We start from the raw sequence: 15,117 nt of genomic DNA on the forward strand, positions 1-15,117 counted from the left end.
AGAATCTGAAACAGGCTCCGATCTCTGAGCTGTCAGCACAGAGCCTGACGTGGGTCTCAAACTCAAAAACCGCGAGATCCTGACCTGAGCCAAAGCCAGATGCTCAACGGACTGAGCCATCCAGGCACCCCTATATTAGCTCACATCTTAAGGCAAGAGTGTTACTCTGTTTAATTTGAATTTTCCATTGTAAGGATTTCTTTCAGTTTATGATCATTAAGACTTTAATTAGACATCCCTTGAAGAACTACCATGGGAAGCACTAACCAAAGAAATGTTATATAAATAGTTAGGACTTTAAAATATTCTTTGGGAAGCAAGTAAAGAGAATTTTAAATTAGTCATAGAAGCAACTCTTCCATCCTAATATACCACGTTCTTCAAAGTTAGATATATTTTTAATGGAACTTGGAGTTAGCTTCGATGTATTAGCTTACCATCTAATGACTAGTGACTAGTGACTGAATCTAGTAACTGAATCCCTATATATATCTCATAGATGTTTCCAAACTACCAAAAACAAAAATAAAGCAAACAAAAATTTTTCTTTTAGTGGCTGCATTTCTATAGAGGAGTAAATGTACTAAGATTATTAACTTATTGAGAACTTAACTAAAACTTGTGGATGGAAGCAGAAAACCAAGAAGAAATGGTAAGCTAACTTGGAAGTTAGAATAATTTTTTTTTGTTGTTGTTATTTTATTGGCAGGGTGTATACGGTGAAAATTTTTAGATTCAGTGTGTCTTCAATTGGCTAACCAAGAGATATTTCAGTAGATAATAATTTTAATTGACTCTTTCTGTTATGTAAGATATTCCAAAGATATCAACTAGCTAAAAAGCTTTTATTTGGTGACAAAATGTATCCCAATCTTTGCTATTCAAAAGTATCTATAAAGATCATTTTTCTTTTACTCTGAAGCCCCATGGTCATTTATTGGTTTATGACTTTATAAAATCTCTGGTCTCCTGTGTTCTCTTGTTGCTTTGGATGGTAATGTTACTCAGATAGAGTTTTCTTTATTTTTCAGTTTTATTGAGCTATAATTGACAAATAAAATTTTATCTATTTAAAGTAAACAATGGGATGATTTGACTATAGATTAAATAACACATCCATCACATACTTAACTGTGTGTGTGTGTGTAAAATGAGATGGTTTAACGTCTACTCTCTCAGCAAATTCCAAGTATATCACACATTATCATTAACTATAGTCATGATGTTGTACGATAGAACTCCAGAGCTTATTCATTTTATAACTGAAGACTTGAACACTTTGACTAGCATCACCAGCCCCTGGTAACCACCATTCTATTCCATTCTATTCTCTGTTTTTATAAGTTCCTTTTTTTTTTTTTTTTTTTTTTTTAGGTTCCACATACAAGTGAGATGATATGCTATTTGTCTTTCTCTGTCTGGCTAATTTTACTTAGCAGAATGTGATTCATCCATGACTCTAGATTCACCCATGTTGTTCCAAGGGCAGGACTTCCTTCTTTTTCGTGGCTGAATAATAGTCCATCATATATTTTATTGTGTATATATTTCATATCTTTTTGTCTACTCATCTTCAATGGAAACTTAAGTTGTTTTAGTTTTATATATTTTGGTTATTGTGAATAATGCTACAATGAACATGGGGGTGGGGATATCTTTTCAAAGCAGTGATTTCATTTCCTTTGGATATATACCTAGCATTTTAATTTTTAGAGAAATGTCAGTGCTATCTTCCATAGTGGCTTCACCATTCTACATTGCCACTATTTAAATACACGAGTTGCCTTTTTCCCACATTCTCACCAGCACTTGTTACCTGTTGTCTTTTTGATAAAAGCCATCCTAATGGTTGTGAGATAGCATTTCATTGTAGTTTTGATGCATTTCCTAATTATTAGTGATAATTGAGAATCTGTTCATGTACCTATTTGTCATTTGTATATCTTTTTTGGAAAAAAGATCTACTCAGGTCCTTTGCCTATTTTTAAATCAAATTATTTGGTGTTTTGCTCTTGTGTTATATAAGTTCCTTATATGTTTTGGATATTAACCCCTTATCAGATATGTGGTTTGTAAGTGTTTTCTCCCATTCCATAAGTTGCCTTTTCATTTTGTTGATTGTTTCCTTTGCTATGTAAAAGCTTTCTAGTTTGATGTAATCCTACTTGTTCATTTTTTTATTTTGTTGCCTGTGTTTTGGTGTCATTTCTAAAAAATCATTGCCAAGACCAAAGTCAAGAAGTTTCTTTTCTTCCCTAGGTGAATGGTGTAAGATAGGGATCCAGTTTCCTTTTGCATGCAGATATCCAGTTTTTCCAACACCACTTATTGAAGAGATTATCTTTTCCCTATTATGTTCTTAGCAACATTGTCAAAATTTTGGGGCCGTAAATATCTGAACTCTGACTCTGTTATATTGGTCTCTGTGTCTATTTTTATGCCAGTACCATTTTGCTTTGATTTTTATACCTTTGTAATATTGTTTATGTCCTGCAAGTTTACTGAATTAATTTATTAGTCCCAACGGTTTTTTGGTGGAGTCTTTTCAGGTTAACTATATACAAGATAAGGTCATATGCAAACACAGACAATTTTACTTCTCACTTTCCAGCTAGGATGCTTTTTCTTCCTTCTTCCCTTCCTCCCTCCCTCCCTCCCTTCCTTCCATTCTTCTTTCTTTCCTTCCTTCCTTTTTTCCTTCCTTCCTTCCTCCCTCCCTCCCTTCCTTCCCTCCTCCCTCTTCCTTTCTCCCCCTTCCTCCCTTCCTTCCTTCTTTCCTTCCTCCCTCCCTCCTTTCTTCCTTCTTTCCTCCCTTTTCTTTCTTTCTTTCTTTCTTTCTTTCTTTCTTTCTTTCTTTCTTTCTTTCTTTCTTATTTAGGAAGCCTAAATAGACTGAATACTATGTTGAACAGAAGTGACAAGAGTGAGCATCCTTGTCGTATTCCTAATCTTAGCATGGTGTGAGCTGTGGCTTGTTATATATGGTCTTTATTATATTGAGAATATATATTACCATAGTCCTTTTATACCTAATGCATTGAGAATTTTTAACATGAAAAAATGTTGAATATTGTCAAATGCATTTTCTGCATCTATTGATGTGATTGTGTGATTTTTATCCTTCATCTTATTAATGTGGTGTCTCCCATTCATTGATGTTTATATGTTGAACTGTTCTTGGATCCTATGGATAAATCCTACTTGATAAGTCCCATTTGATCATGGTGCATGTTCATTTTACTATGCCATTGAAATCTGTTTGGTAGTATTTTGTTGAGGAGTTTTGTACCTGTATTCATTAGAGATATTTGCTTGTACTTTCTTGTGGTTCCTTGTCTGGCTTTTGTATAAGGGTAGTGCTGGCCTTATAAAATGAATTTTTCTGGTCTCTATTTTATTTATTTCTGCTCTGATCGTGGTTACCTCTGCTTGGGCTTAGTTTATTCTTTTCTTTTTAATATTATCATGTTCTAATATTAAAGTATTCTAAAATTATATATTACATCATGCTAAGATCTAGAACCAGACAAGGGCACTTGAGTGGTTCAGTGGGTTGAACATCTGACTTGATTCCAGCTCAGGTCATGATCCCAGGGTTGTGGAATTGAGCCCTGCATTGGGTTCTGCCCTGAGTGTGGAACCTTCTTAAGATTCTCTCATTGGGAGCATCTGGGTGGTGCAGTCAGGTAACCATCCAACTCTTGATCTCGGCTCAGGTCATGATCCCACAGTTCGTGAGTTCAGTCCCCACATTGGGTTCTGCCCTAATGGTGAGAAGCTTTCTTGGGATTCTGTCTCTCCTTCTCTCTGCCCCTCCCTTGCTTGTGTGTGCATGCTCGCTCTCTCTCTCTCTCTCTCTCTCTCCCCCTCTCTCTCTCTCAAAATAGGTAAACTTAAGAGAAATGAAAAAAAATTTTAAAAAACTATTCTTTCACTCTCCCTCTGCCCCTCTCCCCCACTCACTCTGTCTCTCTCTAAAACTTAAAAAAATAAAATAATAAATAAAATAAGATAACATAATAAAATAAAACAAATTAAAAGAACAAGACAAGGATGAACACACAAGGATTGAGGCTAAATGATTAAATGACTTTGGGACTTAAAAATGTGAAAAGCTTTTGTTCCTACTCAATATATGACAAACCATCCCAGCTAGCTGTTACACCCTCAGCTACCCTTATCCAATCCACATAGAAGAAATTCTATTAATAATGCCACAAAATCCCATGACAAATACAGCTTTGCACAAACTCTTTTACCCTGACAACTTTTTATTTGTTACTGCACATGTTCAGAATCCTGCCTGGTAGCCATCTTGCTTTTTCTAGTCTGTGCTCTTACCTTGCTTGTCAATCATCCCCTCGAGCACAGTTCCTGTGTTTTGGGAATTCACTGTTAAGTGTCTTGCAGCCCTGGCTACTGCCTGAACATAACATCTGTCAATGCAAAAGAATCCAGCTATATCCCAGCTATTTTCCTCTAAGGATACAAAACTTGCCTGCACCATATTGGAGACTCTCAGACTCATGCCTACCTTATATCATCACGTGACTCTGTAGAGATTTTTTCCCAATTTTGCCTTTGCTTTTCATTTTTCAAACCAGATAGATAAGCTTCTGCTTGTGTTGGCTTAATATTTTGCACAGCGTCAAAATGTATTTTGTCTTTTCAAGTGAAATAAATAGGAACTGCTGTGGTCACCCGTGCAAATGAGCACATTTCAGGCTCTACCATAACCTATTCAGGAAAGCAGGGCAAAGCAATACCCTGCTAAAATTAATAATAAAAGAATAATAGAGAGAATTATATAATTCTTCACATAGTCATTTGCAAAAGTGAAGTTTCTCTCCAAAGAATAGGAGTTTAAATAATTAAAAGTTACAGACTCTGCCAAGTTATGATGAAAAGTAAAGTTTACTCTGTAAAACAGTACATATGCTGCTGATCTAAAGAGAGAGAGGGAGGGGCGCCTGGGTGCCTCAGTCGGTTAAGCATCCGACTTTGGCTCAGGTCATGATCTCATAGTTCCTAAGTTTGAGCCCCGTGTCGGGCTCTGTGCTGACAGCTGGGAACCTGGAGCCTGCTTCAGATTCTGTGTCTCCTTTTCTCTCTGCTCCTCCCCTGCTCGTGCTGGTCTGTCTCTCTCAAAAATAAATAAACATTAAAATTTAAAAATACATAAATAAAAAGAGAGCGGGAGACAGAGAAAGTGAGACAGACAGCTACTATAAAGGAGAAAGCATATCTTACAGTGCATATTATCAGTTTGAGTTACTAGGTATTTTGAATATTTACTTTATGTAGCAAACAAAGTTAAATTATTTAATAGTGTCATGACATCCTTCAATAATCTGATGGCAAGATAATGCCAAATGAGGGGAAACTGATAAAAACTGATTTTCTTCTAGGTTTAAACCATGCAGAACACCATGATACTGCTGTATTTTATTGCTATCTTTTAAGAAAGACAAACTAAAAACAATTAGTTTTACTTCCCAATTTCTGGAATTAGGATATATGCATTATAGTTCATATTCCTATATGTATCTAGCAGATGGGAAGTGTTGAACTATAGACTCTGCAAATTGCAAATTAGCCTGCTGGCTGGCCACAGAATGAAATATCAAACAAATACTCTTCCCCTGCTCTGTCTTGTGCCTTCCGTCCCTTTCCTGACAGAATGGCCAAAACTAGTCAAAGAGGTTCTGGAGAATTCCATAAAGGGTTACTGCTGTGACGATTCATGCCAAATCATCGCAATAGAGCAAAAGCTTTTTTCTTTTAATTCAAATAATAAAATACACGTTAGAAATGGTATAAAAGAAAATCATCTCATTCAATTTGCTTTTAAAATTGCTATATGTTCCATAATGTTTATTTGGACAGACACGTTTTAATTAGAGTAGTCATATTATCACTGAATATCAAGCAAGCTGCATAGTACATCATTCATGCACCTGAATAAAAATGATGGGAAATATTAATATGATATCCACACAGCACTTCACACAATTGTTTTTTTCTATTACTGCATTTTACTGTTAGGGAACATAGTTTGAAGTTGTGGGTTTTTGGACATACATCTAAATACTTGAGAAGAGCATATTATGGGTATTGAACTCATGATCTTTAAAAAAAAACAAACCCAACTTTGAAGTCAAGAATTAACAACACCAACACAAATGCTATGAGAAATGAATTACATATAGAACAAAGATGAAACTCACTATGATTAATTTTATTGTCCTCTTTATTTTCTCTGCATATTTTTATAGACATGCTTTTGTAGACATATGCAAATATATGAAAATAGTAATGCTGTGAAGCTGCTCTTTGAGGTAAAGATGAAGAATTTATGTCCACCAAAATCCAACTTCCTGTTCTTAAAGTACAAAATATTTGTGTTTTCAGTTTTATCTTTCCCACCTCAATTATCACCAAATTTAATAAAAAGAAAAAAATATACTGGAGCATTAATTTGTTTCTCTGTAAACTTTCCATCTCAGAGAGAACCAAGTTTCAGATTGTAGACCTGTCTTAAATTGCCTTATTATTTGTTTAATGTATTTATTTATTTTGAGAGAGAGAGAGAGAGTAAGCAAGCAGGGGTGACAGAAAGAGGGGGAGAGAGAGAGAATCCCAAGCAGGTTCTGGACACTGTCCACACAGAGCCCAGTGCAGAGCTTGATCCACAAACCATGAGGTCATGACCTGAGCTGAAATCAAGAGTCTGACGCCTAACTGACTGAGCCACTCAGCACCCTCCCTTAAACTGCCTTTCTATCTGTTGCAAGAAGTTTCACAATGAAAGGAAAGTCTTGGAAAAGTCGTGATGGGTGAATGGTTATCAGAACTTGTTTCAGTTATTCTCATTGTCGTATACATTGGTGCAGGTGAACCAAGTTGGAATGAAAAAATGACTATATGCTGGTAGCATGAGTTCATTCAGAACTGGGGATCTGAGCAGCTTCCACTGTGATGCTACAGATATGACTATGAGTAAGTTCTTTACCTTCTTTGGTGCAGTTTTCTCATATCTGTAAAATGAGAAGATTATGTTATGTATTTTCCAAAATGAAAATCTAAAAATCTACCTGATTACTTGTTTCCTTAAAAAAAAAAACCTGACTCATTTTTAAGCAAACGTTTAGCCACATACATGGAATCTTGGCTTTCTTGCTTTCATTTGTATCTAGATTATTCATAATCTGTAAATTACTTGAATATTTAGGGCCATTAGTAGTTGGTATTTCCATAATGTTTCCATTTTGGAAGGCATATAAGAAAAGTATAAATAATGCCATGAAAACGAAATATGTCAGGAATGTGTAAAGCAAAACTACTACTGTCATCTATTTATTTAAAAAATTTTTTAATGTTTATTTTTTAGAAAGAGAGAGAGAGAGACAGAGTGTGAGCAAGGGAGGGGCAGAGAGAGATAGACACACACAGAATAAGAAGCAGGCTCCAGGTTGTCAGTACAGAGCCCGAAGTCAGACGCCTGAGCCGACGTCGGACACCTAACCGACTGAGCCACCCAGGCGCCCCACTCATTTATTTTTTGAGGGGGAAAAATGTATTCCAAAAGGTTCCTCTGTTTAGAAAGGGCTACATTCTATTCATATACTGTGTAAACCCATTTTGTAATATACATACTAATTTGAAACAAAATATGTAAATTTGGCATAAAATTAAACCCCAGCCCTCTTTTATCTGTCTTCATTGTACCAAGAACTGTCTAGAAATTGATCACTCTGAGCCAAGTGACAATCATGTTCAAATATGACATATAGTTCCTACGAGAGTTAAAAATTAGTGAATTGACATAATTCTAGTTCAGCCGTGTTTACACTGCCATTCTACAAATGAGCTTTTCTTTCTAATAGAACAGCTTGACAATTCTCAGAAACCCAGACTACTTGAGTGAAAATTCAATAAGTAAGTTAAGAATACCAAATGGTAACCAGGCCTTGGGGAAGCTATAGAATTGAAACACAACTTTTTTTTTGACAGTTTGTAGTGTAGCTCTGGTGCTCTGTTTCAAAATCTGTCAAAAAGATGATAACTGGACTTAGGAGTTTAGTTTGATTTTTAAACCAAATAATCGGACAGCCTGTCTGGCATTACTGCCTTTGGCCATTTAGAAAAAAAAAAAATCTGAGTTCTGAAAGAGCAAGAACATTAAAATCATCAAATTGTTGCCGTGTACTGGCAGAAACATTTTCTAAGTTTCACTGCATGAACATCCAGTCAGGGCAACCGGATAATGAAGGCATCCTCACTGATGTCAATAGGACTCGACAGCAAACACATCCCCAAAGAAATAATCTTTAACAATGATGTCATCTAAAGTGATGGGGGAATCATCAGCCTCCATTTGTTTCAATGGTGATTTTAGTTTCACTTTCTCAACATCAATAAACAGGTACCCCCACATTTATTTTATTGGATACTCAAGGAAAACTAAGGAAATTGACACTAGAATCTCATTGCTTTTGAGTTTCATCAGGTTGCTGTTAGACATCTACAAAGAAAAAAAGGATAACTAAGAAAATACATTAGTAATATTATATTTAGGGTTGTATTTGACTGGACACTTATTCAAAAAAGTAATTCATAGTTGTATGAATCATAGCATCATTATTCCCTAGGGACTGAAAATACTTTAAAGATTATGTCATTTTAAACTCTGCTATTTCTGCATTCTGTAACATTTGAATACAGAATATATTAAATTAAGCCATTAAAACAACAAGATCCTGATTATTTTCATGATGACTTGAGACAAGTAACAATCGTAGAGAATATTTATTACAAGTCTTTTATTTCTCAGTGCTATATTTAATACTTTATGTACCTTTTTTTAAAAAATTTTTCTCTCAAACCATTCTGTGATATCCCTTCTGAGGATATTGAGCTTAGAGAGGCTTCCTGACCTCCCCGGAGCACAAAGTCTGTAAATGGTATTCATAAGCGACTCTTAATCATAGTCTACCCAGCTTTATACAGAGATGTTTGACAGGTGTTTGATCTCAGTTCCTAGATAAATAATTACCTGAAGAAGTATTTGTAAATATTCAACCTGATGTACTTAAGGGATTTGAAATGGTCTACCCATTAGGAAAAAAACAAACAAAAAAACAAAAAACAGCTCATTGTGGACCTGGTCGAAAATTTATATCAATTAATTCAATAATACAAACAAATTATTAAGGAACTTACCTGCATCCCATTATGTCATAATTCATCAGATCCATAACTATTATTCCGAAGGCAAGTGGCACCAAAAGGTAAGTTTCAAGAGAGTAGGTAAGACAGGGACAAATCTTACTAAAAGGATTAATGTGTGACATGAGACTAGGGAAAGAAGTTCTGACATGGGGCTTTGTGTAAGGAAAAAAAAAAAGAGAACTGCTGAAAGAAAAATGAGATAGAGATAGAGAGAGAAAGAGAGAGTAGAAGAGAGGGAGAGAAAGAGGGAGAAGGAGACAGAGAAGAGAGGGAGAGAGAAGGAGACAGAACTCTTTGGTGAATATAAGCTTAACTCTTTGGCATAGGATTGGCACTATTCATATGTCTCTAATGTTTTTTAAAGCCCATTTGTATATTGAGTAAGGAAAGAAAATTTTTAAAAAGTCATTATATCTATAATGCTTATAAGATGTAGAACTAATATCTGTCAAAGAACTCAGACAACTAGGATTGATGCTGAAATTACAAGAACTGGTTTAAGGGTCAGGACGGTATGGAAATTGCTCAATGTTCTCTAGCCATGCAAACTCCACCAGAAACATAAGAGAATGAAGAAAATTGTACTTCCTTGAACTCTCTTCATGGGAAGTTATGTACATAGTGGAAGGTGGAATACTTAGGGTGAGCTTTGGCTCCCCGTCCCCAGCTGTCAAACTAGATTCTTCTCTCAGGAATTTCCAGTCTTCTGCTAAGTGGAAAATGAAAATTTGGAGCTTGGAGTTTGGAGATGAATTCTTCAAGGCATTATGGTATTGCCATAAGCAGTTCTTTTTCCATTCTCCTTCCTATAGATCCCAGCATCTTCCTTATTTAAAAAATGTTAAACAGTCATCTGACAATATTTATCTGAAGGAGTATCAGGTTATGAGCCTTCTTAGGGTGCCCATATGACTTTGACTAGCCCTGATCACTGCAGAATCAGGAGAAGCAATGAAAGAATATCCTACTGTTTTAAGTAATCACTGACATTATAATAAAACTAAGCAGGGACGCCTACGTAGCTCAGTTGGTTGAACATAGAACTTCGCTCAGGTCATGATCTCCTGGCTCATGAGTTTCCAGCCCCACGTTGGGCTCTGTGCTGACAGCTCAGAGCCTGGAATGTGCTTCGGATTCTGTGTCTCCATCTCTCTCTGCCTCTCCCCTGCTTGTGCTCTCTGTCTCTCTTTCTCAAAAATACATAAACATTAAAAATTTAAAAAAAAATAATAAAACCAAGCAAATATTGAAACTCAAACCAACAAAAAGAAATCAGAAAGAAAAGTTCATACATATTTTTCTTTCACTCTGTATATCTTTTTATCACTTCTGTCCTTTAGTACTGGATAAGTATCCTCTAAATAAGCAGTAACTTTTCCTCTGCAGGCTAAATCGATTAAAAAGTTTGTCATCTTTTCATAGAGAACTAAATATCTGCAAAGGAGACTAAGTGCTCAGTTCATATGCAGCTGCCTCTCATTCTTTCTGGATAGTTGTGGAGGAGAAAACTGTACTTATATTTGTGCTATGCACTGTAAAGAAGATGAGTTGAATTTGCATATTCACTGGGATAAATACCTACAAAACAACACCCTAAGTAATATTTGGACTATTTTATAGAATCACAGCCATAAGGTGGAATGTTGGAGATGCTAGGCAAAATATAACTACGGAATTTCCACATTTGGAAAAAAGGTTTTTACAAACAGCACCAGTAATAGAAGCTGTTTCCAAACTACCAAGTGGCATGGAGGACGAGGGAATTCTGTCACTACATCAGCACCGAGAGGAAGGCTGGTCACCTGCCACGTGCACGCTGGTCATGTGGCACATCTGAGACACCTACAGTAGGAAGTAGAAACAGAGAGGGCCAGACCTTGGGAAATCCTGTTTATAACAAATGTTTTACTTATCGAAATTACTCTTGAACATTTATAAACTTCGAAAAGAATCCTTTGCAAATTTATCTGACTGCTATGGCTACAGAGGAGACAGACAGAAATCAGTTAGTTAGGTGACTGAAAGCCAGAATAACAGAATTTGAGGATCTAGAATGAATCAGAACAGAGACATTCTCCAGGGCCATAACCGACTGATGGTTTTATCAATTTTGGTGGGAAAGACTTAGCAGATAACACCAGAATACCAGATCAATTCCACAATTCATATATATCTGTATGTGTGTTGTGTGTATCAAAATTGCTTTCTATATTTATGCTCAAATTGACTTATATTTTGAGAGCATTTTGTGTTTCGATGAACTTTTCATTAAGGACGTGAATTGAAAAAAAAAAAAAAAGGAAAAATACCTTCCAAAGATGGTAATGGGATATTTATATATTTGAAGCAATTATTTAAAACAAGTGTAGAAACATAGTTAAATGTTTTTCAATATAATATAAAATGAAAAATAATTGGGCAGCAAATTATATGTGGTAAGGTAGAAACTGTTAAATGTTCTAAAATATGAGAAGGTATTGTAGTACTGCTCATTCTGAAATAATGGTTTTTTTTTCTTAAATAAAAAAAACCCTTTATTTATTTTTGAGAGAGAGACAGAGAAAGCAATTGGGGGAGAGGCAGAAAGAGAGGAAGAGAGAGAATCCTAAACAGGTTCTGCACTGCCAATGCAGGGCCCTACGTGGGGCTTGAACTCACGAACCGTGAGATCATAACCTGAGCTGAAACCAAGAATCAGTCGCTTAACTGACTGAGCCACCCAGGTGCTCCTTGAAATGATGTTTTAATTAATTTCTTTCAATATGTTTTTCAGTTTTTAGATGACTATGCATTATTAAAATTTTTTTTTAAAAGTTTCTGTTTCTATGAGGAACCAGTTTAGGTATTAAGACTGAATAGATCAAATGACTGTCCCCATTCCAGTGACTGGTGCCACCTGGGAAGCCAGGTAAACAGCACCCTCTGCAAAATGGTGACAAATGGGATCTTTTTGATTTTGGATGAACTAGTCCTTGACTTAAAACCGACAACAACAATAAGAGCTGTTAACAGGTTGTGTTATGCTTAAATATAATGATGTACTTTTGTTCTTCTTGTTACAGAAAAAAAAAATGGTGCTGACAGTGATTGCTTGCTAAATTAGAACATTCTTTTTATTCTTTCCTTCTACGTTCTGCTCCATGCACACCTGCTTTCAAGTCTCAATGGCAATGTAAATTTGGACCTGCCAAATTATACTTGTAAATTTGTACTTGCTGAACGCAGAGACAAAGTTTATTTAAGTCAGATACTGTGTTTATAAAAAACAATGAGGTATTGTTATGTTAGTTATGATGTTAGTTCCAGGGCACTGTCACAAATAAAAAGCATTGACTTTAAATAACTAGGTGGGTATAATCGGCTGATTGTTGAAAATAAAATCTTAAAATTGAAGTACTTTTAAGACTATCTGCACTCATATACCAACATTACACCATTGTTAGTAATCTTTGGGAAAATACCTTGTTCTTTTCTATTCAACTCCAACCAGATTTCATTAAATTAAACAAAGCAAGTTTTAGAAAAAAAGTATACTTCCTACACTAACTTTCCAGCCTTTATATTTCTTTTTTATTTTTTATAATTTTTTAAATTAGTTTTCTTTATTTTTGAGGGGCAGAGAGAGACAGAGTGCATGTGGGGGAGGGGCAGAGAGAGAGGGAGACAGAGAAGCGGAAGCAGGCCCCAGGCTCTGAGCTGTTAGCACAGAGCCCAACGCAGGGCCCGAACTCAGGAACTGTGAGATCATGACCTGAGCCGAAGTCGGACGCCCAACTGTCTGAGCCACCCAGGTGCCCGCCTTTATATTTCTTAACCTCACTTTTTCTCACTATCCACACTTGCACATGCATGCACATGCACACTTATGCCCGCAAGCATGTACATGTACACAGTCACGTGCACATTCACCTACAGTGAAATTCCTTTCATCCATTTATCCACATTTATACCCCATTGAGGAACTGACTTATTAATTTAAAAATCTATTTCCTACTTCTCTTAATTCTATTCAGCTCAGTCTTATCCTTTGCAAAGTCAACCTTTAACCAATTGCTCACGACCATTCTCCCTTCTACCCTATGGATTCTTTAACACACTGCTGCCAATTCTTCTGACTCCTCTGAAATTACATAATTGTTTCTGGCATCTTTTTATCTCTTCTTGTGAATTGTAGTTCTCTACCACTTCCCTTCGATACTGTAGCCTTTGTTTCTTCAGTACCCTCTTGAAGTGGGAGCACCCTTTACTTCACACTCTCATTTTTGGAACTTTGGCTGCACCACATCTCAGCAACTCAACTTTGTTAACATTTTTGCCCTCTGTTTAACACATTCCCTCAGAACCACATACTCTTAATCCCTGGGACACTCTCCCAATTTACTACTTTATTATGAGCTTTTTGAAAAACAGACCAGCTACTTACTTTTGCTTTACTGAACACAGTGACTGTTACCAAGTATGAGCTCAATAAATATTATTTAAATGAGTTTATTCTGAAATTATAGAACAAGACTTGTTTTATTTCCTCCACTCAAAGCCCTCTCAATAACCTCTGTGATTTTAATATCTATGTTAATGCCTCTGTTATTAATGCTTTTCCCCATATTCCAGAATCCTTATATTCTCTCAACTACTTCAATCATCCATCGGGACACCTATAACGGAGACCTCACTGTCATTCAGAATGGGTCATCCCCAACATCTTTTGTTAAGTACCTTTCCCATACCTTCATTTCCATATAAACCAATATAAAATAAAATCTTTTGATCATTGGTTTCTTCATCCCAATAAAAAAAGTTTATAAACTTATAAGTAAATTGTCACATTTCCTCTTAAATTGATAATTCTTGCAATTTCTTTCAAAGTCATATACGTTGGCAGAGTGAAATTTACTCACTTGGTTTACATTGTCTTATGCCTTTCAACGTTCATTTCTACAAGTTTCACTTCTCTTGCACATCCCCATATATTCTTCTGGTTGGATACTTTCCATCAATTTGTTGCAAAGTTACTATTTGCTCTGTCATCTCTATTCTGCTATTATGCCCACGCAGTGAATTGTAAAATTATGTATATGTAAAATTATATATATATATATATTATATATATAATATATATTTATATATGACAGTTTTAAAATTTCCATTTGATGATTGTTTCTGTTTCCTCAGGCAGCTGCACATCAATTACCACAAACTGGGTGATTTCAAACAATAGAAGTTTACTCTCTCCCAGCTCTGAAGTCTGAAGTCAAGATGTTAGCAGGTCCACGTTCCGTCAGTGATTGCTGGCAGTTCTTAGTGTTCCTTTCCTTGTGGTAGCCTCACTTGAATCTCTGTGTGCATCTTCCTGTGGCATTCTCCCCTCAGTCTCTTCTGCGTTTGCGTCTTTTCTTATTAAGACGCTGCTGATTGGATTTAGAGCCCACATCAATCCCTTATGACTGCATCTTAACTGATTACATCTTCAAAAGCCCTATTTCCAAATGAGGTCACATTCACAGGTACCAGTGGTTAGGACTCCGACATGCTTTTGGCAGGGGTGGGGGAGGGGGCGCAGTTCAATCTACAGTTCTTGTTTTTATACTCCCTATTTGTGGCTGAAAGTTTACTATCTTGTCTTCAATGACAAAAATATTTGCCTTCATCTCATTGAGCAGAGTTATATTCGCTGCTTTAAAACCCTTATCTCATACCAGCATCGGTACCGTCTCACAGTCGCTGCTGTTGATGATCTTCTGTCTTTGGAATAAACCATAGTTCCTGAGTTCTTTGTGTACTGAGCAATTTGCAATGGTATTATATGCATTTTGAATATTAGGTTGTGGAGTCTTTGGATTCTGTTAGCTTCCTCCAAAAAATATGACTCTTTTGTTCTGTCATCTG

This window comes from Panthera onca, chromosome F2 (assembly GCF_046562875.1).
Source record: "Panthera onca isolate mPanOnc1 chromosome F2, mPanOnc1 haplotype 2, whole genome shotgun sequence".
Classification (NCBI taxonomy): domain Eukaryota; kingdom Metazoa; phylum Chordata; class Mammalia; order Carnivora; family Felidae; genus Panthera; species Panthera onca.